Source organism: Excalfactoria chinensis, chromosome Z (assembly GCF_039878825.1).
Source record: "Excalfactoria chinensis isolate bCotChi1 chromosome Z, bCotChi1.hap2, whole genome shotgun sequence".
Taxonomy (NCBI): domain Eukaryota; kingdom Metazoa; phylum Chordata; class Aves; order Galliformes; family Phasianidae; genus Excalfactoria; species Excalfactoria chinensis.
Window position 1 is genome coordinate 65997228 of NC_092857.1, and position 25066 is coordinate 66022293.

Consider the following 25066-nt stretch of genomic DNA (forward strand, 5'->3'; position numbering starts at 1 on the left):
CAAAACCATAGGAACCATCAACCTGGTGGGCTTTTTCCTCTCCTTTCTGTCATGAAGTTAAATTGAACAAACAGAACAATTCAATGTCAGGAAAACTCAACTTTATTTCTATTTAGCATGCTTCTAATTAGTGGTTCTGGTATTGAAAAATAAAAACAGGAAGGAAAAAAAAAACTCATAGAGAGACATTTTGTTCCTGATCCACCTCCTCCCCCTTTCATGCAGCAAGGGGTGGCACAGGGCGATGGTGTGTGGGGAGTCCTTGGCTTTCGGTCTTCTCATTTCTCAGCTCCTTCACAGGTTCCCTTGGCTGTGCATCCTCCTGTGTCTTCTCCCTGCTCCTGAAAACAAAACTGAAAACCATAAGGTGATGTGGCCCCACATTTGTTTCATGGCACAATTCAAAAGTGAAAAATGGAGCTGTTTCAGGTTTCTATCGGTACTGAAGAGGTTACAATCAGAATGAAAATATCTCCATTAAATTATGATGGAAATTAATGAAACTTCCTCAATTCCTCGGACACTTTCTTCTTAGTAAAGGAAACAAGAAGTGGACATCCAAATATCACAGTCTGAGCCAGTAAATTTCTGATAGCTGCTTGGAAAAAACAGAGGTGACTGGAAGGAACAAGTGCTCATCTCTTAAAACTATGGGGCAAGGCTTCCACTGAGCTTAAAATGGTTTGAGTGGTTGAAGTCCGTTCCCCAGCTCCATTGACATTAAGCAAATACTTTCTACTTGTTTATCATTGTTGCCCTTACTGTGCCTACCCTGCAAAGGCAGCACAAAGGAACGTCAGGAACATTTGCAAACAAATGCTGCAAACATTATATGTAGGTTTGTAAATGCCAGCAGTGATTCAGCCCTAAATGACAACAGATTGCAGTAGCAGCCAGGCCTTAATAATTAACTCAAGAGGCCGAGCTGACCTCAAGTCATTCCTCTGTGTGAGGCAGAGAGGGGATATTTCACAGAGCGTGCAGGTCAGACTGATAGCAGGGCAGGGTGGGTGCCGCCATCCCCCACCAGCAACTGGCAGAGCAGATGTAAGGGTGCAGTGTGGGTTATAGAATCAAAGAATCATATAATCGCTCAGGTTGGAAAAGACCTTAAGGATGGAGTCCAACCACAACCTACCCTTACTATCCTAACTCTAACAACCCTCTACTAAATCATGTCCCTGAGCTCCATATCCAAACAGTTCTTAAACACATCCAGGGATGGTGACTCAACCACCTCCCTGTGGAGCCTATTCCAGTGCTCAACAACCCTTTCCATAAAGAAGTTTTTCCTGACATCCATCCTAAACTTACCCTGGCACAACTTGAGGCCATTGGTCACCTGTCACCAGTGAGCAGAGATCAGCCCTGCTCCCACTGTAAGCACCTTTCAGGTATTTGAAGAGAGCGATAAGGTCTCCCCTCAGCCTCCTTTTCCCCAGACTAAACAGCCCCAGTTCCTTCAGTCTCTCTTCATCGTGCATATTCTTCAAGCCCTTCACAAGCCTCACTGCCCTTCTTTGGTTCTGCTCCAGCACCTCCACATACTCTCTGTGCTGAGGTGCCCAAAACTGAACACAGCACTCGAGGTGAGGCCTCACCAATGCCGAGTACAGGGGCAGGATGACTTCCCTAGTCCTGCTCACCACACCATTCTTGATACAAGCCAGGATGCCATTGGCCCTCTTGGCCATCTGGACACACTGCTGGCTCATATTCAGCCGACTGTCCATCAGCACACCAAGGTCCCTTTCCATCAGGTAGCTTTTCAGCTACACTTCCCCAAGCCTGTAGGGTTGCCTGGGGTTGTTGTGGCCAAAATGCAGGACCCGACACTTGGTCCTATTGAAACTCATGCCGCTAACCTTGGCCCATCGATCCAGTCTATCCAGGTCTATCCACCAAAACATCTCTCAGCCACTTCTTTCTCAGAATCATCCCACTCCAAAAATCTACATCAGGAAAACCTCAGGGGAGGGGTGTGGGAACAAGGTGAAACAGGAGGCCCTATGGAATGCAGCAAGCTGAACATGTCTCCGAGGGTCCCTCCACATCCACTCTCCTCTAAATAGAAAGAGGGATTTCCTTCTTTCCTCCACACTTTTAAAAATTGTATTTTACTTTCTTTTTTAGCTTGGGTAAGGAGTACAACATTTGAAGAAGTGGCATGGAAGGAAAAGAAGAAATGACACTGCTGGCTTTACCATTGGCAGTAGGGACTGCAGCCCCTCCAGGATCTCCAAATCAAACATACAGCAGAAACCCAGCTTTGGTAAGAAGCCTTTACATGCAACTAACCTAGTATTTATATATATTTTTTCCCCTTTTTCCAAGCTCCCCCTCCATAAGCCATGCTCACACTTGGAAGACAGAGATGAGCTACTGAGGACAGAGAAATGCATAGGTTTGTCTGTGGCAACGAATGGCCTCAGAGCCACAGTAGAGCTGCATCTAGCATGGAGCTGAGTGCTGGAGCTGAGAGCGAGCTTTCAGGGGAGGTGTAAGCCAGAAAAAGGAATGCACCCATGGTAACAGACCTACGGAGTGAGCCCCTGGACTGGCCATTCAGTAAACCTGGAGGCTGTTTGTTTATTTAATTGGAATGATTTTTAATGAAGGGAGTGTATGCTCTGGGAGAGGACTGTATCTCCCAGAGCCTGACATCATTCCTCTATTTTCACATATCTGGAAGGAATTTCTCCCTAAATACACATCCATTATTCTTTTCTTTTCTTTTTCTTTTTTCTTTTGTTGTTGTTGTTGTTGTCATCACCAGGTAACCCTGTTGACTCAAACAAAGCATCACCTGGAATGAATTTACCTGAGCCTGGTAAGAATACATTGTGCATGTATCCTGCATACATTATTTAAATGGCAGCACTAAGGAAACAGCCTGACTGCCAGAGGTGTTGCACACCTGCGGGCCCCATTTGAAGTTGGTGAAAAGTGGAGGCTGAGAGACATCTCCTCTTCTGCGTTCTGAGAACTGAACAATTTACCGGGAGGTTATTGAAGGTTTCTAATGGTGCAATCAAATCATTATAAGCAAAAAAGCTACAAAATCAAATTCAGAACAATGAAAGCATCAGTTCATTAATGGAACAGTTCCAGCCATCTGGCATTCATATGTTCAGTGCTGAGGCTGTTATTGTGCAGACATAAATGACCCAATCTTACCTTCAAGCGAAAACTTTCATTAACTGAATATACCCGAATTCTTCACAGTTCAGCTAATATTGCAAGTTCTGTCCTGTGTTTTGGGGGTCTTTCTTTATCCATTTTGTCCTCTTCCAGCCCTAAGCATCTCCTCTGGGGAGTGTGTTCCCCATCCCACTGTGGGCAAAGCACCATTTGGAAAACTGTTAGTGATTCTTGGTTGCCAAAGCTCTGGAAGAAAGAGAAGGGAGTAAATGATATTTCAGCCAAAGTAACAGCACTTACAATAAATACTGTTGCCCAACTGAAATGTAGGAGTGAATTTTTCACCTGATTTTATTTTATTTTATTTTATTTTATTTTATTTTATTTTATTTTATTTTATTTTATTTTATTTTATTTTATTTTATTTTATTTTATTTTATTTTATTTTATTTTATTTTATTTTATTTTTTCCTCCAAATGCTCCAGTAACTACGCACTGACCTGACCTTTAAAAAGATCAAACTGGCGTGTGAGGTTATGTACAGTACGGAGCCATCCGTCAGACTTTTTGAAGCATTTTTTTATTATCCTCTTAAGGAGGATGGCATCCAACTTACTGGTGGGACAGCACCATTCACTGCCAAGCAAAAGTGCAGAGGGGGATAAAACATGCATTTGGGGAGCTTCCTGTGTTAGCTGAGGGGCTATGTGGCTAACAAGATTATGATCTGCAGTGCTGAGTTAGCAGTGAATATTCCAGTGACACACTGAGCTCTTTTGCCTGTCTGCTATTAACTTTCCCAAAGCATCCTGCACATCCTAGTGCAATCGTTTCACAGCTACCCAGATGGTACATGAGTCAGGGCAAACCCCTTCCCTTTCCACCAAGAGCTGGACACCTGGATGTGTGCTGCTCTCCTGCCTGGCAGTGGGTTGCTCCAAATGTCCTGATGCCATGGAGATGGTGCAGGATGGGCAGAAAGCCTTCTCCCAAAGGCAAAGTTTGGCTTTCGGGTGCAATAGTTATGTTAACATTCCAGCAGACAGCTATGCTGCAGGAGGACTAGGATGAGCTCAGGTCTCAGCAGCACGAGACTGGGAGGAAGACTTGGCATGCTTTTCAATGGAGCACTTTCCAGGCTTCAGAGTTCCTGGCTCATGGAATGCTGCATGCAACACCTCTGAAAGCATTACATGAGGCTGCATGGGGCTGAACCAGGGCAGAAGTGCAGTGATGTGAAGATGCCACACATCGGAATAGAGCTGATTTCTGCAAGATTTCAATCTTCCTGAAGTTGCTCAGAAGAGCAGCACACTGTGCGATAATGTTGTCATTGGTTCCAACTCCTCTGCACCCTCCTCAAACACCTGTGAGCACTGGGGCTCTATAATTAAATATACCATAAATGATGTGTCAGACTCCAGAGATCATATATTTTCCGCACACGTTGCTGTAGTTACTCTTCATAATGTGCAATGCACAATGCAGTGTTATAGGAAATTGGAATATCTTTCAAAGCTGTTTACTTGTGAGGCCATTTCACCCCATGCATTGAAAATACAGATTCATATAAATTCCATTGATTTGGAAGGGACTTTTAAAGGCCATCTAGTCCTACTCCCCTGCAATGAACAGGGACACCTACAGATCCATTAGGTGCTCACAGCCAGTCCAGCCTGACCGTGGGAGTCTCCAGGGACACGGCATCCATCACCTCTCTGGGCAATCAGTGCCTCACCACCCTTCTTATAAAAAACCTTCCTTAAACCCAGTCTATTTTTCAAGTTCTTCTGTTATTCCTATCTCAGAAACACTGACATTCACCTTTATTTTGTCACTAAGATGCCAACAATTACGGTCGCAGATAACGCTTCCTTCAAAGCATCCATTGCACTACGAGATGCAACGTATTTCCAACTGGCATGAAATTATCCATCATGAGAAGCACTCCACAGTGTGCTGCACAGGGAAGTACCTGAACGAAGAGATGTCTTAAATGTAAATTCCCCAAATTTTTATTTTTTAATTAAAAACACCAGAGGTGTTTTCCAGGCCCGGACTGCATTGGAACGAGATATGTAACCTTTCAGGGCCTGTATGACTAATCCTGCAGACACTCAGTTCAAACTGTATGAACGCCGAGAATTAAATGTAAATAGATCAATGTGCATACGCGTTCAGCATATTTACGATTTGAATCAATTCACAAAATCAGGCACATGGAACTTATGTGGTTTGTTCTGGAAACAGACGCTTTTTCCAGACTGAAGGATGTGGAAACTGCTTCCCTATCTAAAGCAATTCGGTACATCTGTATGTGATTAGAGGAATGGGCTGCAGACTGCCGCACGGCAGAGCCAAGCCTCGTGGAAGTTACATTCATTGAACTCCATTGGGCCACGTGATCTTCTCGTCTCTATTTGCTTGTTTCTAAGACTTAACTGAAGACCGCCTATATTTTCCAATCAGAAAATGAGAATTAGTTACTTATATTAATTACCCAGGCCCTATATGGGTAACGAGTTGCTGTTTCAGGGCTCAGAGAGGCTGCATGAAGTTACTAACAGAAGTCAAAGCAACTAGAAAGATCACAGAACTACAGAATCATTAAGGGTGGAAAAGATCTCTAATGTCTACCCGTCCCCACCATGCCCCCTAACCATGTCCCTCTGTGCCACATCTGCACGTTTCGTGAACACCTCCAAGTCTCATCACTTCTGTGAACTAAGAAATACTCTTTTTTTCTTTTAATGTATGCCCTCATTTTGCCTTCCTGTCATTCCATCTCACTTGCGGGGCAGCCTTTTCCCACCAGCATAGCTAGGACTGCTGTTTTCCTGCACTAACCAGAGTCGCTACTGACCAGCAAAGCTGTGTGACCATCCCATTGTTTTTATGGAAGAAGTGGAGATATCCAATACACAGAAGCAGTAGCTCTTTCTATAAAGTGCCTTCATACCTGCACACATCCCACTGTACAGCCAAGGAAAAGCTTTTTACTTACAAAAAGCATATTGCCACAGCATTGGAGGAATGACATTTATGTTCTGAAGACCTGCTTTGTAGCCATGTGAGTGACCCCAGTTCTTCCCCAGGGGACACCTAAGCAATCCGAGCTGGGGGACACCTGGACAGTTTGAGCTGTGGTCCAGACAGGATGCTGCCTTTGCACAGCTACCAAGAGCTATTCTAGTACATGTTGTGTAGATGCTAAGCCACTATTAGAGCATGTGACAGAATATCCTTCCTGGGCTCACTGGCCAACGCTTGGTAGCTTGCCTTGAACACAGAGGAAGAAATCTGCTGGTGCCTGGTTTCCTGGGAAGCACGGGGAGTGCTTTAAATTCGGCTGGGTCGTTCGTTAGAAGCTTCAAGTGATGCTGGAGGTGCAGCCAGCACGTTTAGCTGTTAGCAGTCTCTCTAAGAAGCCTTTCAAAAAGCATGTGGAAACACCGAGCCGTTTCAGCCACAGAGCACTGAACCTCAGCAGCATACTCTGCCTTTGCACTAGACGCATGCACATGCAAGAGTGGCCTCTAGATGCTACTGCAATCCAACTAAATCGGACCTTATTGGACAACTCACGAGGAAAAGAAAAGAAAAAAAGAAGTCACTTGAACCTGTTTTTCTATACAGAAACAACTCCTCCAAGCCTGGAAAAGTACCCATCCTGCAACCCTGTCCCTTTCCAACTGCAGGGCTTCGCTTATCCTGCGGACCGGCTCAGCTTGAAAGCGTCGTTCCCAAACTCTTGCTGCAGGCACCGGCGGGAGCTCCGGGCACTTCTGCAGGAGGGGCAGCCCGCTCGCTCCGGGCCCATCCGCACACCGCCCCGCGGCCCTCATTCCAGGTAGCTCCACTCATCACCGCCGCGCAGCTCGGGGGGCTGCGGCAGGGCGGGCGGGGGTCCGCGGGGCCACACCTGGCTCCAACCCGGCGGGGGCGGGCGGAGTGGAGGCAGCGCGTCCCGTCCCTCCCCGTCCCTCCTCCTCCTCCTCCTCCTCCTCCTCCCTCCCTGCGGGCCGGCGGCGGCGGAGCCGCGCTCCCTCCAGCCGCGCCCGCGGAGCCCCGCGCAGCCCCCGCAGGTAAGCGCCCGCCGCCCTGCCCTGCCCGGGGTGCCGCTACCGCCTCCGCATCCTCGGTTGCCTTTTTCTCCCTCCGCTCGCGGTTGATTTTGTGTTTCGGACAGTGGATTGAACGGCGGTGAGTGTGTGGAAAGCGAGCCGTTCCTGCGGGACGAGCGTCTCTGGGGCTGGCCCAGAAGGAGTAATGGGCACTTGTTGGATTGAGGGGCACTAACACTGCTGCCATTGTTCGGTTACTTAGGGCCCGTCCTGTTCTGTTTGGGATTTTTTTTCCTATTCCCCCCCCCCCCTCCCCCTCCCCCCCCGCCTCCCCTCCACCTTTGAGTCCCTCTGGATCTGGTTGTACCAAGTTAAGGCAATGGAAGAAGTCCGAGCTAAACATGCTTGCCCCCTCTCCCTCCTGACTCCCTCAGTCCTTCGGACGATGTGCCCGTGGAGGTGGGATGGGAGCTGCCCTCGCGGGCCAGAGGTGCGGGACGGGAGAGGATGGATGGCAAACGCAGCGGTAGGGAGAGCCGGCGGGTGGAGGGGAGCGCCGGGACAAAGCCTGCTGCAAGCTGCAGCGAGGGGGAGGTGGGACCAGGGGGACCCGCTTCGTTCCTCACTCTTTTTAGAGACCTGCGGAGGGAAAAACCCAGAAGAACCTTCCTTTGAGAGCATATGAAAGTCTTCTGTGCAGCCCTTGAGCAGGAAAATGTTGGAATGTCTAATATATATATATATACTTGTGGATTTCTCGTTGAAACAAGCTCACAGCGCTCTGGTTTCTCCTGCGTTTAAGTCGTCTGTGAATAAATTAGAAGCCTCTCTAATCCCCACTTCTTTTTCTCGCCCCCCCTTCCCCCCCCCCCCCCCTTTTTTTTTTTTGTTTTTGTTTTACTGATGCATTTTTCTTTCTGTTTTCTGAGGGTTCAAGGCAGAGCCTCCAAAGGCAGCCGGCACTCCCCAAGTGCCCGGGCAGCGGGGCAGCTGCAGCCTTCAAACTGCTGGAAAGCTGTTGCTCCTGTATCTTTTCAAAGAAAGGCTCTGGCATGCAAAGTCAGGTTTGGTGCGCTGTACCATTTGGTCTGAAGTGAGTCACTCTCAGGTCTGAGAGTCGTGTTTCAGTCTGGCAGCCATGCAGCCTCGTTACTCCCGTGTTAGGATGGGCAGAGTAGTATTAAAACAATATGTGCTGGCAGTTTCAGCCATGGACTGGAGCAGTATTCTGCCTGCAGAGGTGCAGCTGGAGCTCTGTCCTGCAGCACGGGCTGTAGGCGTGCCTTGCAGTTCTCCTTAACTGATGGGTGCTCGGAAGGTAGTTCAGTATGTGTTGGTTTTACCATTGTTTTTATTACATCCAGATACTCAAAATCAGATGCTGTCCTTTAGAAAAGATTGGCACTGTCCCATCCTCTGCAGTTCTACATGTGGTTATTCTGTCTTTGCATCTGCGAATAACTGAGGAGGTATTATTTGGGAATTCTGGGGAATAGTTCTGTGCTGCTCTTATCACTCCCTACTGCAGGTTGCACTGCTTGGACCCTTGGCTGCTGCCATAAACCTTGTTCTGGGAAGTTACTAGTAACTGCTGCCTTGAGTGGGGAAAAAGTACTGACTGGTGTCTGCTTTCTTTCCCTCTCTTCAAAACAAATACTGAGAATGGAATGATTAAACAGCCCTTGAGACGAAACACATGTGCAATGCAAAACTGAAGTAATGCTAGACTGTGTGCCCAGCTTCAGTATGTGAACTGGATGTGTGAGTAGCAGTCCGTCCTCGCCCTGTGAGCAAAGATACTTCTGGCCACATGGCTTTCACCAGTAACTCTGGGAGAATGCGTTGTAACTAAAGGCGTAATTCATTTCTTCTAAGGAGCGGGATAAAATTAAAATCAGTCGTTTTCTTCTGCTAAATGTCACAAAGAAAGTGTGTGGGGAGTCGGGGAAGGGGTGCTGGGGAAAGTGTTTTGCTCAGGAGCTGAATCTTGGGTAGTATCTTTGGCAGGGTCATATTTTACATTGCTGTGATGAACCATTAATAAAACCTTAATGAATAGTTAATTGTTTTTCCGTAGCCTCTCTGTATTGGGCCTGCTTTGTCCGGTATTCAAGGGTTTAAACTGAAAAGAAAGCATTTATTCCCAGTATCTTTTGTCACTGGGAGACCAGCACCACCCAACTTCAAGAACCCAGCAACTCTGGTGGTCAGCTGGCCTTGAGCACCTCTAGGTGGTGACCTGCTAGCAACTTGTGAGCACCATCAGAGTGCCATTTGCTGTGAAGATGGCTGGAGGGGAGAACAGCCATATTGCTGATTGTAGCTCTGTCGCTGATGAGATGGTCCAAGAAGGGACCTACAAGACACTGAGAACAGGAACAGGTCGTACTGCAAAGTTATTGTCCTTTCTGTCTTCACTGCTGAGAATAAATTGGAATCTGAAATGTTTGTGGGAATTCCCCATCTTTTCGCAAAGAAACATTGCGTATGTGTACCACTGTTTTACTGAAAGGAACACAGAGTAAGCAGTGTTTGATCCCTGCATCTCCTTGAGTTGCTTGTGAATTAGATCTTTGTATGCAGTGTATTATTTTACTGCTTCTTCCTGCACAATTACATACATACACACACATATATGGGTATCTATACATACATATATATACATATATGTATATAGATATATGTATCTATACATACATACATATATATATATTGACAGTAGTAGGAATAGAAAAGGAGATGAACTTCAAAATAGAAATGTGATTGTAAAAGACAAACACAACACTGGAGTTACTGAAAGAGAACTGTAGTGGATTTTTGTGTTTCTTTTGGGTTTCTTCTTTAGATTATGTGCCCATTCACTTATTGTGAATGACTGATGGTGACAGTGGCTTGAAGTGGTAATGATTATGTGTGTGTGCAGCTTTGCTTTCCCGTGCATCACTAGGTGATACTGCAGAAACGTAGCCTGCCTTTGAGGCTGAACTCAACCATTTTGCATTTTGTCTGAGTATCCTTCACAGCTCGCTTCATCAATGGACCATTGATATCAGCGATCTACAATGAACACCTTTGGATCAGACCCAAGGCTGATGTGTTGCTCTGACAGAACTATGCAATTAGCCCCAGCACAGGGAAAAGCTCTGCCTGGGGAAGAAGAGCAGCTTCTCTGTTTACATTTCAGGGAACTTGAATTTTTGTTTCTCTTCATTTGTCTTCCAAGCTTAATTGTCATAAAACAAGTAGAAGCTTTGCCGGCTCGTTCCTGTTCCTTCACCGCTGTTCTGAGGGAAGTGAGAGTGAACTTCAGAAAGAGGTTGGATGCCTTGTTCTGCTTGTAGAACAGATAGAATCGTTAAGGTTGGAATAGACCTTGGAGATCATCTGGTTGAACCATCAACCTGTCACACCGTGCCCACTGTGTGTCTCAGTGTGAATATACAGGTTTGTTGGGCACCTCCAGGCAAAGTGACTTCACAGTTATTTATGAAGCTAGAGGAGAACTATCAGGAAGGTCTGTCTTTGTATATCCAGATCCCTCTGCTCTCACCCTTTCTATACACTCGAGCTGTTCAGCCTGGCTTGCAAATGCTTGGTCACTGCTTAGCTGAAGGTTGCATTTAAGATTAATGTAGTCTTAATCTTAAATGAGTGGTGCCTTTTACTCCTGAAAACATAGGTTCCATTTGTGCAATGCCTATTGCTGGTAACAAAAAGAGCCTGTTTGGTGCCAGGTTGAGTGGTGTGAGTGCATCCACATCCCATGTGGCCACCCTGTGACCATTGGAAGAGACCTGCTGAGGTGGTTTGTACACACATTTCTGCATATAGGAACAATAGCCCTGCTTAGAGTAGTATAAAGCCTTCAGCATTTCCTGACAGGCACAGCCCGGAGTGGTTTGTTAAACACATTTTTCTGAGTCCTGCCTTATATGTTCGACTGGATTCAGCTTCTTGAGTCAGATAATGTCAGCAATTATGTTAGTGCACATAAAGGGGAGAGTGCTGGTGCTTTTACCCCTGGGCAAGGAATTTCTTTTGAAAAACAAAATGAATGCTCCCAGCAGATGCCAGCAGCCATGGATGCCACTGTGGGCAAGGTGTGCGTGCCTGTGCCAGCAGCGTGGTGGTAGCTAACCACTGGTGCTTTGATCCTGGCACCCACGAGGATCATGGCCAGCAGACCTGGGTGGTGACAGGCTGTGGAGCCGGCTGCTGAGAGGCAGTGGGTCAGCAGGAGCAGTGCTTTCAGATGTGCATGGGGAAGGCTGCATCTCCCTAGGGATGAGGTGGGGTTTGGGCCATGGGCACCATTACTGGAGGCAACAACTGCATTGTAGTTCTGTGCCAGCTCTTTTATTTTATTTTATTTTATTTTATTTTATTTTATTTTATTTTATTTTATTTTATTTTATTTTATTTTATTTTATTTTATTTTATTTATTTATTTATTTTAATGTTACTTTGAGAGGCATTGGAACTACTTTTTTTTTTCTTTCTTTTTCTTTTTTTTGGCTTCCATGTGGCATAAGCTGGGTAAACTACGGTGTTTTCACCTTCTGTTTAAAAATACAAAGGTGCCAAGTATGCAAGACTAATACTGTCTCTGTTTTTGCTTCTGACTTTGGGTAGCAGGCAAACCTTTGCTGAAGTCAGATCTTTGATCAGTGCTGGTGAGTTTGATTGTCGTGCATGAAGTTCATCTCCCTGAAATACACCAGTATAAGCGAGGCCCAAGCACCATTTTGCCTTTTCCTTAGGAATTTGTGTGCTGTAGTGACCCCCGAGTAGGGTGAATTTCACAGGCACCCTCCAGACAGTATGCCGTTTCTTTGCCAGATAGAAAATGTATTGCACACTGTAGTGCTTGCAGGAGCAAGCAAAAAAAAAAAAAGCACTGGATTGACATCAAAGGCCAGATCTTTCTGTGCAAAATGCTGGAAATTTTTAGAGTGGTAAAAGCCTGGCGAAGGAAATACATACTGTTTTTCATTGTAAGCCCCTCGCCCTCCCTCCCTGCCTCCTCCCCCTCTTTTTAGGGAGTGTGTGTCAATACAAAATGGTGCCAGCGCATTATTTATGGCAGCAGTTTCCAGAGACTTTTCTTAGAAGTTATTTGGCCATTTGGAGATGATTGTTCTCAGCCTGGATGGAAAAATGTATGTATAACTAGGGCAGTTTCCTTTTTCTTGTCATGAAGAAGCTAGCTACAGCTCTGTTTAAAAAATATTAAAAAACAAAACCAAGCAGTTGGATGAGCACTGAATGTTCGCTGCGTAGAGAAATTTATGTCTTATTTCGGTGACTGAGTGATTATTTAAGAGTGCTAAGCTTAACGTGAACTCCTTCAGAGACCTACTGGTGTCTGAGAAGCCCAGGAAATATGGTACAGATCACATCCGTTTGCCACGTAGTTGGCTGAATTTTGGGCTGGCATTTCCAGGAGAGAAGAACTGCTAACATGCCATGGGAAATAGCCATGTACCTTACAAGTGCAATCGCTGCTGTTCTATCTGTTACAGTGGGATTTTGGGAAAGGTTCCATATGGATGGATTTCACTGCATGTGTGTTGGTCTCCAGGGCTGTTGGCTGCAGAGCACAATGGGTCTCCTGGGATGTTAGGGGATGGAGAAGCAAATGGTCAGATGTGCTGTGGGTCGGCATCTCCCACCAGCAGTTACATCAGGCAGAGGTCAGTGTGCCCCCAGAAGCAGCCTTCTCACCCTGACACCATGGCAGTCATCACTGTGGTTAACACATCATATTCCTTTGGTTCTTGGGACTGCATCAGGTGCTCACAGACCTGCACGGACACATCCATTTTCTTGATCTGATCTCTCACTACACAGTTGTGATGCAATTTGCCCAGCTTGAAGAAGGCTCTGGGGTGACCTCACTGTGGCCTTTCAATACTTAAAAGGAGCTTACGAATCAGGAGGGAGATAAATTTTATACACAGTCTGTTACTGATAGGACAACAGGAAGTGGCTTTAAACAAGAAGAAGGGGTATTTAGCTGAGATGTTAGGATAAAATTCCTCACTCAAAGGGCAATGAGGCCCTGGCACAGCTGCCTTGAGAAGCTGTGGGTGCCCATCTGTACAAGCAGTCCAGGATAGGTTTGATGGGCCCTGTTCTAACCTGACCTGCTGGGTGGCAGCGCTCCCATGGCAGGCAGTTGGAATTGGTTGGGCTTTAAGGTCCCTTCCAACCTAAGCCACTCTGCACTTCTATGATTCTGTGAATTTATAAAGTTCTAACACCTTGAAAATCTCCTAAGCAGAGAAGAAGGGTTGGGTTTGTGTTTGTTTTTTGTTTTAATTTTCTTCTTCTTTTTTTTCTTTTTTTTCTTATCTATACTTTAGTGAGCACTTTTATCAACAGTGCGGCTAGTAGAAGTCAGCTGCATGCACTGGATGCCTTCTACTGCCATTTCTGTGCATATTGCACCAGGTCTGTTTCCCGTGACTCCCCAGGGAGAGCAGGTCTGTAGCTTTACAAGGTATGTACCTTGTGAGATGAGCTGTGGTGAAGAGGTGTTGCTTTGATGTGGTAATGTGGCTGCAGCGTAGGGTGTAGAGGGACAGTTTGGCTACGCTTCCTCAGGTTGTGCTTAGAGGATTCAATTTTTTAGTACCTTTCTGTTGTCGTCTGCTAGTTTAAACATATAAAACTAATTATTAAGGAGCAAAAGCATTTGGGAAATTGGTAAGGGAATGGACCAGAATAGATTCAAACTGTGGACAATAAGTGTGTAAGTCCTAAAGGAAAGTCTTGGACCCTGAATTCCATACTAATGCCACATATTTATGGTGGGACTGACTGGAACTGACGGGTTTTTGGCAATTTATCGGTACTAGAGAATATCTTTGGAGTCCTCAGAGTTCACATTGGAATGTCCCGAGGCATTCCTGTCCTGTCAGGAGAAACCAGGCCAAGGTATAAAGAATATATTGTCCTCTGTGCCACAGCAACACCTGGGACCTGCTGGGAGTCAGGTGTTTGCCAACCACAGAATCTTTAGATGCAGCCAAGGAGTGATGGTCTGGCTTTTGGTGTGGGATTCTGGGGACATTTAGCAGTTTCTGTCCATGGTAAAATTCAGGATGATGGTTAAAAATGATCTGAAATATTGCTACACTTTTGCAAATACAAAGCTGGACTGGTTTATTGTTTTCTTCAGCAGCAGGGTAGCCAGCTTCATGAAAATGGGTGTCTGGTTAGATATCCAGTGTTCAAGAATTGAACATAGCATAGTAGATGGGACATATGGTACTTGAAAGATATGTGTAACTGCAGAGCTCAATGGTCACCGCTTTTGCTTGCTTTTCCTCCTCAAATGCTGCAGACAGGCTGTGTTGGACCAGCCCTGAGCACAGTGTCTGTGTGGGGCTTTGAGAGCTGTCCCAAATGTGTCTGGCCACACGCCAGGTTCATTTTGCTCTTCCTTGGGTGGAACCGATAAAAACTTTGCTTTAGAACAGAGCGCATCCCCTCACAGAAAGCATATGAACTGGAGACAGCTCTTGGAGTCAGTCCGGTTGCAGCCCTCATCTGTCAGCTTCTTGTTGACAGTGTTGTAGCATCCTGATTCAAATGCCCCGTGCAGCTGAGGCTTGAAGCTGGCTGAGGCTGCAGGATATTACTGTGATCAAAGCAATGCAGGTAATTAGTGAATGGGCTTAAAATGTGTCTCTAGAAACCATTGCATTTTTGCAAATACTTGATAAGAAGTGCGTAGTTTGCCACCTGGTTCCCCAAGAAGTGCCATATGTTTCTGTTCCTCGCTCAGGTTGCATGAGTTTCACAACCAAAAGCTTCCTGAGAGGCTCAGCCTGGAGAAGACTGTCCTGGGAGAGCTGTGTGAGCTGATGACAACCTGAGGACAGGAGCAATCACGTGGTTGTAGAGCACACGGAAATGCCTTAAAACTAATAAGCCTCAACAAACTCTCCTGATGCTGTCCTGTATGTTTGCTTCCTCCACATTCATGAAATCTCTTAGGAGCAGAAAACAGTTGTCCGTATTTTTGGGGACGATGTTCTGATGGAGGGAATTGGTTGACTCTTATATTCTAGTTCTATCTAAATTTCTCTTAATGCTCCGTAAGGACGGCGTGAGTGCATTCAGAAGAATGACTGCTCTAGGAACACAGTTGCTTCTTCCTTTGTCAGAGTGGCACAAACTTCAGGAAGGGCTTTGGCACCACAGCTGCACTGGCTGCTTCATGCTCGGGCATCTTCAGGCACGCAGGGCAGGAGGGAGGGGAAATGCCATCCTCTTTGGGAGCTGCAAGGCCAGGTGGTGACACGTATCTCCCCCTCCATTTCTGTGTAGGGTTTGATTAAATTCCCTGCCTGCCCCCCCTCACCCCATGACTCTGCAGAAAGGACTCTTGCTGATACAAGCCACGTCTCCACTAGAGGGGGGTGCCAGTATAGCTATACCATATAGCCTTGAGGACTTGGCCATTTACTCTGCCTTAGGCTTCCTGGCAGTCATAGGGCATCATTGGAGCAACCAGTGGTGCTATCTGTGAAGCTGGCCAAGGGGCAAGTACTGGGTTTTTCCATAGTGCTGTAATTTGCATGAGGTTGGCCAACATGGGAGTGAGGGAGTGTTCCTCAGAGCCAGCACCTCCCACTGGGCTTGGTACAGTGAACACCCACTGTGGGATGCCCAAATGTTCTGGCATGTGGGCAGATGGTGGTACGTCCACCCCTCTGGTCTGGATCCCCAGGGCTCCTTAGTTTATGTGTATCGTCACAAAAAGTTCCCTGGTAGTGCTTTATGGTTCATAGTTTGATAGCTGTTGGAACGAGGCCTTGCAGTGTTCATTTCAGTGTTTGTACTCTTGCTAATGTGAATTCCAATGAAAAAGGTTGAGGCAAACAACTGCTCTACTACACAATTCTTTTTTTTTATCCTCTTTTGTTCCTTAAGAGATGCGCAAAAACAGTGTATCTGAAAAACGGTAAGACAGAGAGACTAGGTAGTAGTCCTTGGACACTAACTTTTCCCTCGTCTCATGTAAGTGCTGAAGTATTCTCTTTGTGTTGTTGTTGTTTTGCATTGACTGCATTCTGCCTCCTGGCTCTTTTCTCTTGAATTCTTGGTATCTCCCAGACATTCTGACCAAAGTATGCTGTTCCTGCTGGACAGCATGTGTTCAGAGGACCTGGTCAGAGAAACTGAGTAATCACTCAAGAATGGTGTGAATTTACAACAGCCTACTTAATTCACGTGACCTCTTCTATGCACTGAAAGCTAAACACAATTTAGAGTTAATCCCAGTTGATTCTTAAAGCGAATTAGTCAAGCTGTGCGCTAAGCCTCTGTGTTTACCTGTGTATTCAGATAGGCAACAGCCCGAGCTGCATTGAACCTCACTTGATAACTGGTAGGGGAAGGGTCGGAGGGGCAGGTGATTAAATGTTGGTGTATCCTTCTAGGGCATGTTTCAGAACTGATTTGTGTTTATAAATCTTGAATTTGTGGAATGATCAGCATGAGCTACCTGAGGCCAAAGCCCAATGCTTTGCTGCAGCTCTCCACTAAATACCTCTGGCAGCTGCTACTCCTGGGACAGCGGTGGGGGGAGCACGCTGGTTCCTGATGATCCCCAAAAGCTGTCCCTCAAAAACTGCAGCAAGTTGAGGTGGGGTGGTGATGGGGAGTGTGGTGTGGGACAAAGGAAGTCCTTTTGATCCCCACCAGAAAAATAGTGGCCAGCCCCATTTTTGCATCGCAGGCTCACAGATTCCTATTGCCTATTGTTAGGAGCACACACCAGCAGCTTGCATGGTGGGCAAGAAGTAATTACCTTTCATTTGTCAACATTAGGATTTCTGTTGTCTTGAGCTCCTGGGTTTGCTGCTACTCCATTGTGGCGAGATCAAAGGTAAGATCTTATTTCTGGGTCACTGCTGTCCATCAGATAAGATTGTTTGTGGCCTTGGGGAAAAAAAGCAGTGACGTGAGAACAGGGAATTTAAACCCCACCATTAAGATATTTCTTTCTCGTTGTCAATTCTTAGTTCTTTCAAACTTCGTTCGGCTTAGCTGTGCAAAATGCAGTGCTGTAGAAATTGCCATGATAAATTGCCATGATAAGTCAATTGAACTGATGCTGATGTTAGGAACAATTTTCTGGAGCAGCATGACTGCTATTTCTAGTTAGTTTTGTGTGATTGATGAACAGTTGCATTGGTGCTGGCCTCAACCACAAAGAGCCAGTGCCTTGCTGTCTTCAGTGTACTATTCTGTGGGGAGTGGTGGGCAAGTTTCTGTTTCAGATACACTAATTAACCTCCTGCTTGACACCACTGCTCGGGGTTCGTGCAAATCTGTATTAAGATGGTACATTTGTAATTTGGGGTTTGGGATTTGGCACGCTTAATTGTGGACTTCTTTGGCTTCAGCACTTCCAGATTATTGCATTTTGTGGTCATTCATTCTGTCTGAAGACTGAACATCTGTTTTGTGAATGTGAGGCAGGGGAAGTATTTGCTTTAACTTTGCCTCCCCCCCCCCCAAAGCTGTTTAGGGAATTGTGACATTCTGTTATCATCCAGATGTTTTTTATCCAGTGAAAAGGATATTGCCTTAACTTCTAAACACAAACTTGTTTCAGAGGAATGCCAGACTAGTACTTCTCTTTCGTGTTTTAAACAAGGGATGGGTCATGTCAGGTGGGGTTAGCGGATGGAGCCTCTGTTGTTGATCCATTAAAGTGTTGTATCATATTACACTGGGTTTTTTTGGTGGTTTTTTTTGGTTTTTTTTTTTTTGGTTTTTTTTTTTTTTTTGCTGCTTTTCCTGCTGTGGAGTGATAGCTGGAGAAAATCATCATAGCATTATATGGTGATGTATACCTTGATAATAAGTGTCTTTGCCTGACATCGGTATCCCAATTACTGAGCAAAACAGGGATGAGAGTTCTCTCATAGAGAAATTCTCCCAGTTAGCTGTGTGAGGCCGTGCCCCCACTTGGCTCAGCAGTGTGAAGGATGCTGCTTGCTGTCCAAACGAATGGTTTCAGTGGGCTCCTTGATCGGTAGTTGTAGTGACTGTTTATGAGAAAGAAAACAAAAGCATGCAACACGTTATTCTTTTTTCACACCTCCACCCCTAATGATGCTGGTGACAGCTGGTGATGCATCATAAATGATGAGCTACTCATGCTGACTTTGAACTTTTCTCCCTGCTACTTAAACTCTTCACAAGTCTGTTGGTAAGAATATTCCACTTTGAAAGAGTTTCAGAAACTGCTTGGAAATGGCTTATTTTAGAAGCATTTGTTTCTTTAGAAGCCATTACGATGAAAGTGCAGATTATGAAAACATTGTCATATGACAGCAGCTTCCTTGTGGTTGTGCTCTGAGAGAACATCCACGTTGTAGTCAGTTGTTTACATCAGCCAGAGCAGATTGGCGTTACTTTCCAGCAGGCGGTGTCTACTAACATTTTTCTTTTGTTTTCTGGTGGTCCTTTTATGAAGCTTATTTTAGAGTAATGAGATAATGTTGCAATTCAGTAATGGCATGGGTTGGTAACTCTGGAGTTTTCCCAGTCCGCATTGGATGGACTTGAATGATGGAAATCAGAAAATCTCTTTCAGGGATATTTTATTGTCCCAGACAACTGCTTCTTGCAGCTGATGATGCTGTGGTCACTACCTGTGCTTTAAAGAGCATTTTTGGATAGTAGATTTTTCAGCTTGTGTCTTGAGCAGATCATTATGGTGAAGAAGCACCTAGTGCAGACAAAGAAACCTGCACGTGCATGCTGCCAGCCCTGGACATTGAGGCTGATGCATGCTCAGCACCAAGGTGAGAGCTGGAGGAGGCTCTGCAGTCTGCCTGAGTAGCAAACTAGAAGCCATCTCTAAGCAGTCTTCAACCTGCGGACATTAATGGAAGCCATAGGGAGAAGTAGCCCTGCTGGTGGATAATGACTGAAATAAGTCTAGAAGTTCTGGATGATAAGGGGAAGGCAGCTGACGTGCTGGCTTTAAGGAGGAACTGCAAGAAAATAGACCAAATAAAAAAACTGAAGAAGCCATGCAGAAGTTTTTTAAACTTTTCAGGCAATTCTCAGAAGAAGCATTTCAGAGAAGTGGAAGCTTTGAGAAAAGATGAAGTACAGTTTTGGATTTAGAAACAACAAGAAAATGCTGTCCAAGAGATGGGTGTAGAACAGAAATAATATGAATGTAATCAGGAGAGGAAGCTGAGTGAATTGCACTGGATGGTGCAAACTGACCTCAGTCAGGGACATACAAAAAAGACTCTTAAAAAAGAGTGCCTAAGCAAACAAGGCAGAAGTCCTGCCTAATTGTAGAAATGGTTTCAAAGCCTCCAGACTGTAACAGAGTGAGAAACCATGTCCTGTGTTTAGTGGGGAAAAGGAGCACAGTTGGGTTGTGGATGGTGTGGTGATGGCGCCGTTAGTGAAAATGATGAGATTTGGGTAGAGAAGGAAGATTTCCTCTTGGGTTCCTTTAAGCTCATCTGAGCAGTGCACAGAGAAGCCTGATGTGCTGCTGCATGCCTTGTGGATTAGCCTGCAGCTGATGTGAGTCCAGTTTTTACCATAATTGACAAGATTTAGGGAGAGCACATTTATGATTTCACATGTTCTGAAGCCAAATACTGTGGGTTTGTCCTTTCAAAATGTGTTTTCTATTTATTAGTGAAATGCAGCATTTGCTTTTTATTTCAGAAGTCAGAATAGTAAAGACGCAAGTCCCCTAGAATATCCAGAGGCAAAGGAGTTAATTGTTTTGGACACAAAAAACCAGAAAGGCCAAGAAAATTCTTTTTTTCTTTTTTTCTTTTTTTTCCTTTTTTAAAATTAGATACAGCAGTGTTTAGTTTCCTGCCTTCATGATGAGATGTTTATGTGCCTTAGAGAAGACCTTTAAAGTGAGCCTCGTACTGCCTCTGACACAGGGAGGTAAGATGTTTGTTTTTCTCTCTTCAAGATGTTCGTGGCCATTTCCATTAATCTGAAAGCAAATGTCAGGGAGGGCCCAACAAGGATCCATTCTGCCTCTATCAACACTGCAGTGACATCTCTCAGCCATCCCCTCAAATACCTTTTACCATGAGTAACCACAACAGCAGGAAATTGTGTGGGTATGCGTAGCAGAACAAGTGGGGTCAGGGCTGTCTTCAGCCCGGCTGGACCTGTAGCAAACGCCTGGGAAGTGGGAGTCTGCCTGCCTGCCACTGAAATTCATGGGCACAGGATCAGAATCTTGGCTTGCCAGAATAAACAACAGCCAAAAACAAGAACAAAAACCTAAAACTGAATAGCTTGCAAGTTCAGGAGTAATGTACTCTCTGAAGACCCTTCTTGGTGGTCACAGCAAGACATCTGGAGGTCCCTTCTGCAGATCAGCATTAGGATAGCTGAGGGAGAAAGGCAGAAGAGCGCAGGTTAATTACAGACGCTTGGTCTGCCCTTTGGTGGAACCCAGTGCATAGCTGTGGTCAGCCTGCCTTTGTCATCTTCAAAGGGCTATGAGGCATGGTGACAGTCAAGCCAGATTGGCATATGGAAAAGATTTCCCTGCAAGATAAAAGCTTCAGGGTAGTGTACAGTCTGCTGAAACTTCTGCATTGCAAATTTGTGGAAAGAAAATGTTTTCTTTCTCATATGTATTCAGATTGATTTTTGATGGGTTTTGGGGTTTTGAGGGGAATGGGGAGAGACTCTGATCTTGCTTCAGTGGGATGATGGGGAAGGTTTATCTCCTGACCCACGCATTCTTTACACGAGCAGATGATTTTTTGGAGGGAGTGCCGCTGCACGGTGCTACTCTTTTTCTTCTGTAAACGAGGGAAGTGTGTGGAAAAGGAGTAACACGGGAGTTGTGCTGCTCTGTGGTGAAGAAGGGACAGTCCTACCCAGCTCTGTCTCTGCAGACCTTGAGAGGCTGCTTGGTGTGAGTGCACCGGCTCCACCTGGCACACCTCTCTGCAATCTCTGCCCAGCTCTTAGCTGGTTGCATTCTGCCATGGAAAGATTTAGCAGCCGCCTGCAGCAATCATATCATTAATTCTGGAGGCCAGCACAACGATCTCCCCCTGTTTAGCCACAGAGCCCCTATTCAGAGAGGCTTGACTGATGTCATTTCTTTCTGAAGCACGGGCTGGGCTGCGAGTGCAAGCGATGTAGTTTTGAGATCTTCTGTTGATTGTTGTGTTGTGAAAGGCTCCTGCTAACAGCAAGGGCAGTTTTTTTCAGTAGCTTGAAACAATTTTCTTTCCAGCATCTGCTGAAAACTTCATCTTTTTCCTTGTAGAAGGAAAAGGTAATATCTGTATTATTCTCCTGAACGTGAAAGACTGAGGCAGTGTCTCAGTGTAAGTCTCTTTTAGCTGCAAGCAGGCTGCAGGCTCCAGAACCTTTTTTGAGATTCTTAGGGCCATACAGGTGTGAGTTGGCAGAAGGAAAAGTAGAAAAGATTATTTCCTCTTTCTGCTTTAGTAGTACACTCTTGGACTTCTGCATTTTCATTTTATCTATCTCAGTAAGTTAGCTATTCCATACCTGTATTTTTTTAATAGATACTTTTCTGCTGACTGGGCAAGTAGAAATTAAATTTCCCAGGGTGGTTTTTGTTGTTATTTTGGTTTGGTTTGGTCTGCATGGGAGCTAAGTGCAGTGGCCTGAAGCTCTTCTCTCAGTCAGGCAATCTGTAAGGTGGTGTACAGCAAATGCACGTTCTCGTGACAGCTAAGATGTGGTTGTGCAGGCATTATGCAGAATCTATACTGTGGTTGACAAAAGGCAATCAAAGCAAACACCATACAAGCACAGAAACAGATGTATTAGGTGGAGGAGACCTCAGCAAAAACAAAACCACCAGTTTTCTGGGAAGAATTGAATTGCTTTCAAGACAGTTGTTGAAGAGTCCTCCCTCTGCAGACAGAGCAGCAGCAATGTAAACAGGTAAAAATAAATCTGCATTGACATGTTCAGTGCCTGGGCTAGGCCCGAACTTGTAGAAGCTGCTGTCCTGCTTTTTCAGCTGCTGTTACAAGTGCTTAGATTGAGTAAGTCTGAACCAGAAAGCAGATGATGCCCACAGGAGAAGAGGGGTGTTTCTGAGCAGCTGGAGGAGGGGATATCCATTCTTGTGACCCAGGCCAGCAGTATTCCTGCTCCTCAGCAGTCTGGGCAGCATGGGTGCTGGAGGCCTCTCATTGCTGGAGGCCATGCTTCCTTCCACAGGAGCTATGCTGGTCCCCCTGTGACAGCTCTTCAGTGGGTGGATGCCCAGGGCATCCTGTGCCCATTCCTGTAGCCCTGGTAATGCCCCTCCAGCTTGCTGGAGCTGCCAGACCCTGAAGACATACAGCGTCAGGCTGATCCGAGCACCTGATTGAGCTGTAGGTATCCCTCCCTGTTCATTGCAGGGGGTTTGACTAGGTGGCCTTTAAGGTTCCCTTCCAACTCAAACAATTCTATATTTCTACGTCTCTCTGATTGCAAAACCCCATTGCTTTGTTGTATTACCAAAGAGGAGAAAGAAAGCACTACCCCATTCTGCCTTTCAGTCTCAAGACTCCATTGTAACTGCCAGATTATTACTAACAAGTTGTTTCTTGATGACAGTGAAATACAGCATTATTCTTGTTGCATATCTCCCTCCCTTACTTCCTCTCAGCCTCCTCCTTTCCCTTTTAAGCTTTAATGGTATTTTATGTAGCTGCTTTGTGTTTTGTCTATTCTGTTGTGTTGGGAAAATAAATCTCTTTTTTAATAATTGCTCTGGAAATGTTTGCACACAAACAATGCATTATTTCACTGGTAGGGACATTCTGGAAACAGACACGATCTGGGTGGAAGTTGATGCTGGTGGATTAACCCAATCAGCCTGCAGAAAAATGTATTTCATCTCTTAAATTGCACCTGCAGATAAATGGCTTTCAATGCCCAAGTGAATTAAACATTCATTACCAAAAATAAATGGTTTCTTTTTCCACTGTGATCTGATGGAAAAACGTTCCTGGGTATGGATTAATTTCCAGTTGCCATTCGGGCAACATATGTATGGCATTTTGGGGATGGGCTGTTATTTACATAAGCATCTTGAAGTCTGTTACTAGTGCCTGTGAAACAGTTTTTACCTCCCGTACAACGTGATAGTCTAACAGAACATGGAAAACTTAGCCATCTTTCCAGACAGTGCTTTGGTTGCTTTGTCAGCATGGAATGAGTAGTTCTTTGCATCTGCAGTCTGCTCTAGGTCTTCTCAAGTTGAAAACTTTGACCAAGTGCTTAGGGCTGGTTTTAATTTCAGTGACATGAGCTCTTGCTAGTGGGAAAGAGAATGTGATGTACGTTTCATGATCCTTTTTTTGCAGTAGAGATTGCCCATCGTTGCGCCTGAATGCTTCCATATGTTAGGTAATTACAACAGAACACATTTTTAGGCAGTGGAGTTGGACTTAGAAATGTCCTATTGGACAGCTTTGTCCCTTTTGTTTTGCACTCCCACTTCCAGACTCCCACGACCCCTCAGTAAAACCTTGCAAATCCACTTCCACAGTGATTGCATTCATTTGGAAGTTCTCTGTATGAATGGGTGAGATTTGGTAGCTCTGTACTCTTTAAAGTAACCTGTCCAGTGACAAGGAGTGACAAACAGAAGAAGTAGTGTTCTCCACCACTACAATGAGAATAATGTTACATGAGCAGTAGTACCGAGTGTAACTCATGCCATTTGATGGCACTGGATCTGAAGATGTGCTGAATAGCTGCAAGTATTGCTATGGCATACTCAGTGCATATGTGATATTAGAACTAGATATTTGTCTTCCACGCTGTTAGTGAGAAACTCATTTTTTACTCTGGCAGTGTAATTTCACATTCACTGCTATTAAGCCAGTTTAGCCAGTGTCATTACTAGAATTATTCTGATTCTTACTGCTATAGTAATGAGTGGTGGATCCAAAGACAACCTTTATCCTGCTTGCTGGAGAAAGGCATCAAGAAAACAGGCCAAGCTGGTGTCAACCAGGTTGTAAAAACTGCTGTAAAACATGTATTCTAATGCACACATAGCAAGCAGAGCCTGACAGGTTAATTTTGAGTTGGCTTCCAAACCACTGACACATCTGCTGAGGGTAGGGCAGGAGAGAACCCTCCTCTGAGACCTGAGACTACATATATTTAAGAGGGGAGACCACAGGGAAAGAGTCTCACTGAGAAGAAAAAGACCAGCAAACTTGCTATGGCTGTTCAGAAGGATTTAAGGTAAGAATACAGCAAGACGCCACACCATCTGTCTGGAAACTAACTTTTTTTTAATTATTATTTTATTTTATTTTATGCTTCTTTTACTTAATATGGAAGCATAGCTATTAACTTACTTTGGCACTTTTAATCACTGCATCCTGGAGCAGGAGAAGGCAGAATTGGGAGGAAATGGTACTGTAGAGATGGATGAACCACTTGGATGAATTCGGCTTGTCAGTATGCTTTGGTGGGCCATTTGGTGAAGCTCCCCATCTTACGGAGCTCATTCTGCTTTGTTGTTTGAAGAGTCTGAAGAGAGGTTTAAGGGAGCTGGGCTTGTTCATGTTGTTTATCTTGGAGAAGACAAGGCTTTGGGGAGATTTAATTGTGACCTTCCAGTGCCTGAAGGGAGCTTACAGGCAGGAGGGAGACCAACAGTCTGGTAGTGATAGAAGAAGGGGGGGTTGCTTTGAACTAAAAGAGTTGAGGTTTAGGTGAGATGTTAGGATAAAATTCTTCACTCAGAGGGTGGTGAGACCCTGGCAGAGCTGCCCAGAGAAGCTGTGGGAGCCCATCCTTGGAGGTGCTGCAGGCCAGGTTGGATGGG

The 25066-nt window shown here is 45.2% G+C and overlaps 1 protein-coding gene and 1 long non-coding RNA gene across 8 annotated transcripts in view; one reads left to right on the forward strand and one right to left on the reverse strand.

The window, feature by feature from the left end:
- Positions 1-253: 253 nt before the first annotated feature.
- LOC140264372 (uncharacterized) lies at positions 254-7303 on the reverse strand. Of its 2 annotated transcripts, none has more exons than XR_011906045.1 (3): positions 7268-7303; positions 3178-3387; positions 254-341 (listed from the first exon to the last, which is right to left on the reverse strand). It is a non-coding gene; the product is annotated as an uncharacterized lncRNA (long non-coding RNA). The 2 variants fall into 2 exon arrangements; XR_011906044.1 differs by having other exon boundaries at positions 261-353.
- LPAR1 (lysophosphatidic acid receptor 1) overlaps positions 6662-25066 on the forward strand; it is a 68923-nt gene continuing 50518 nt past the window's right edge. The window contains exon 1 of one of the 6 annotated variants that reach the window (XM_072360098.1): positions 6662-6992. The gene's annotated coding sequence lies outside the window, so the exon portion shown is untranslated. The other 5 variants (XM_072360097.1, XM_072360099.1, XM_072360100.1 and 2 more) reach the window with 5 other exon arrangements.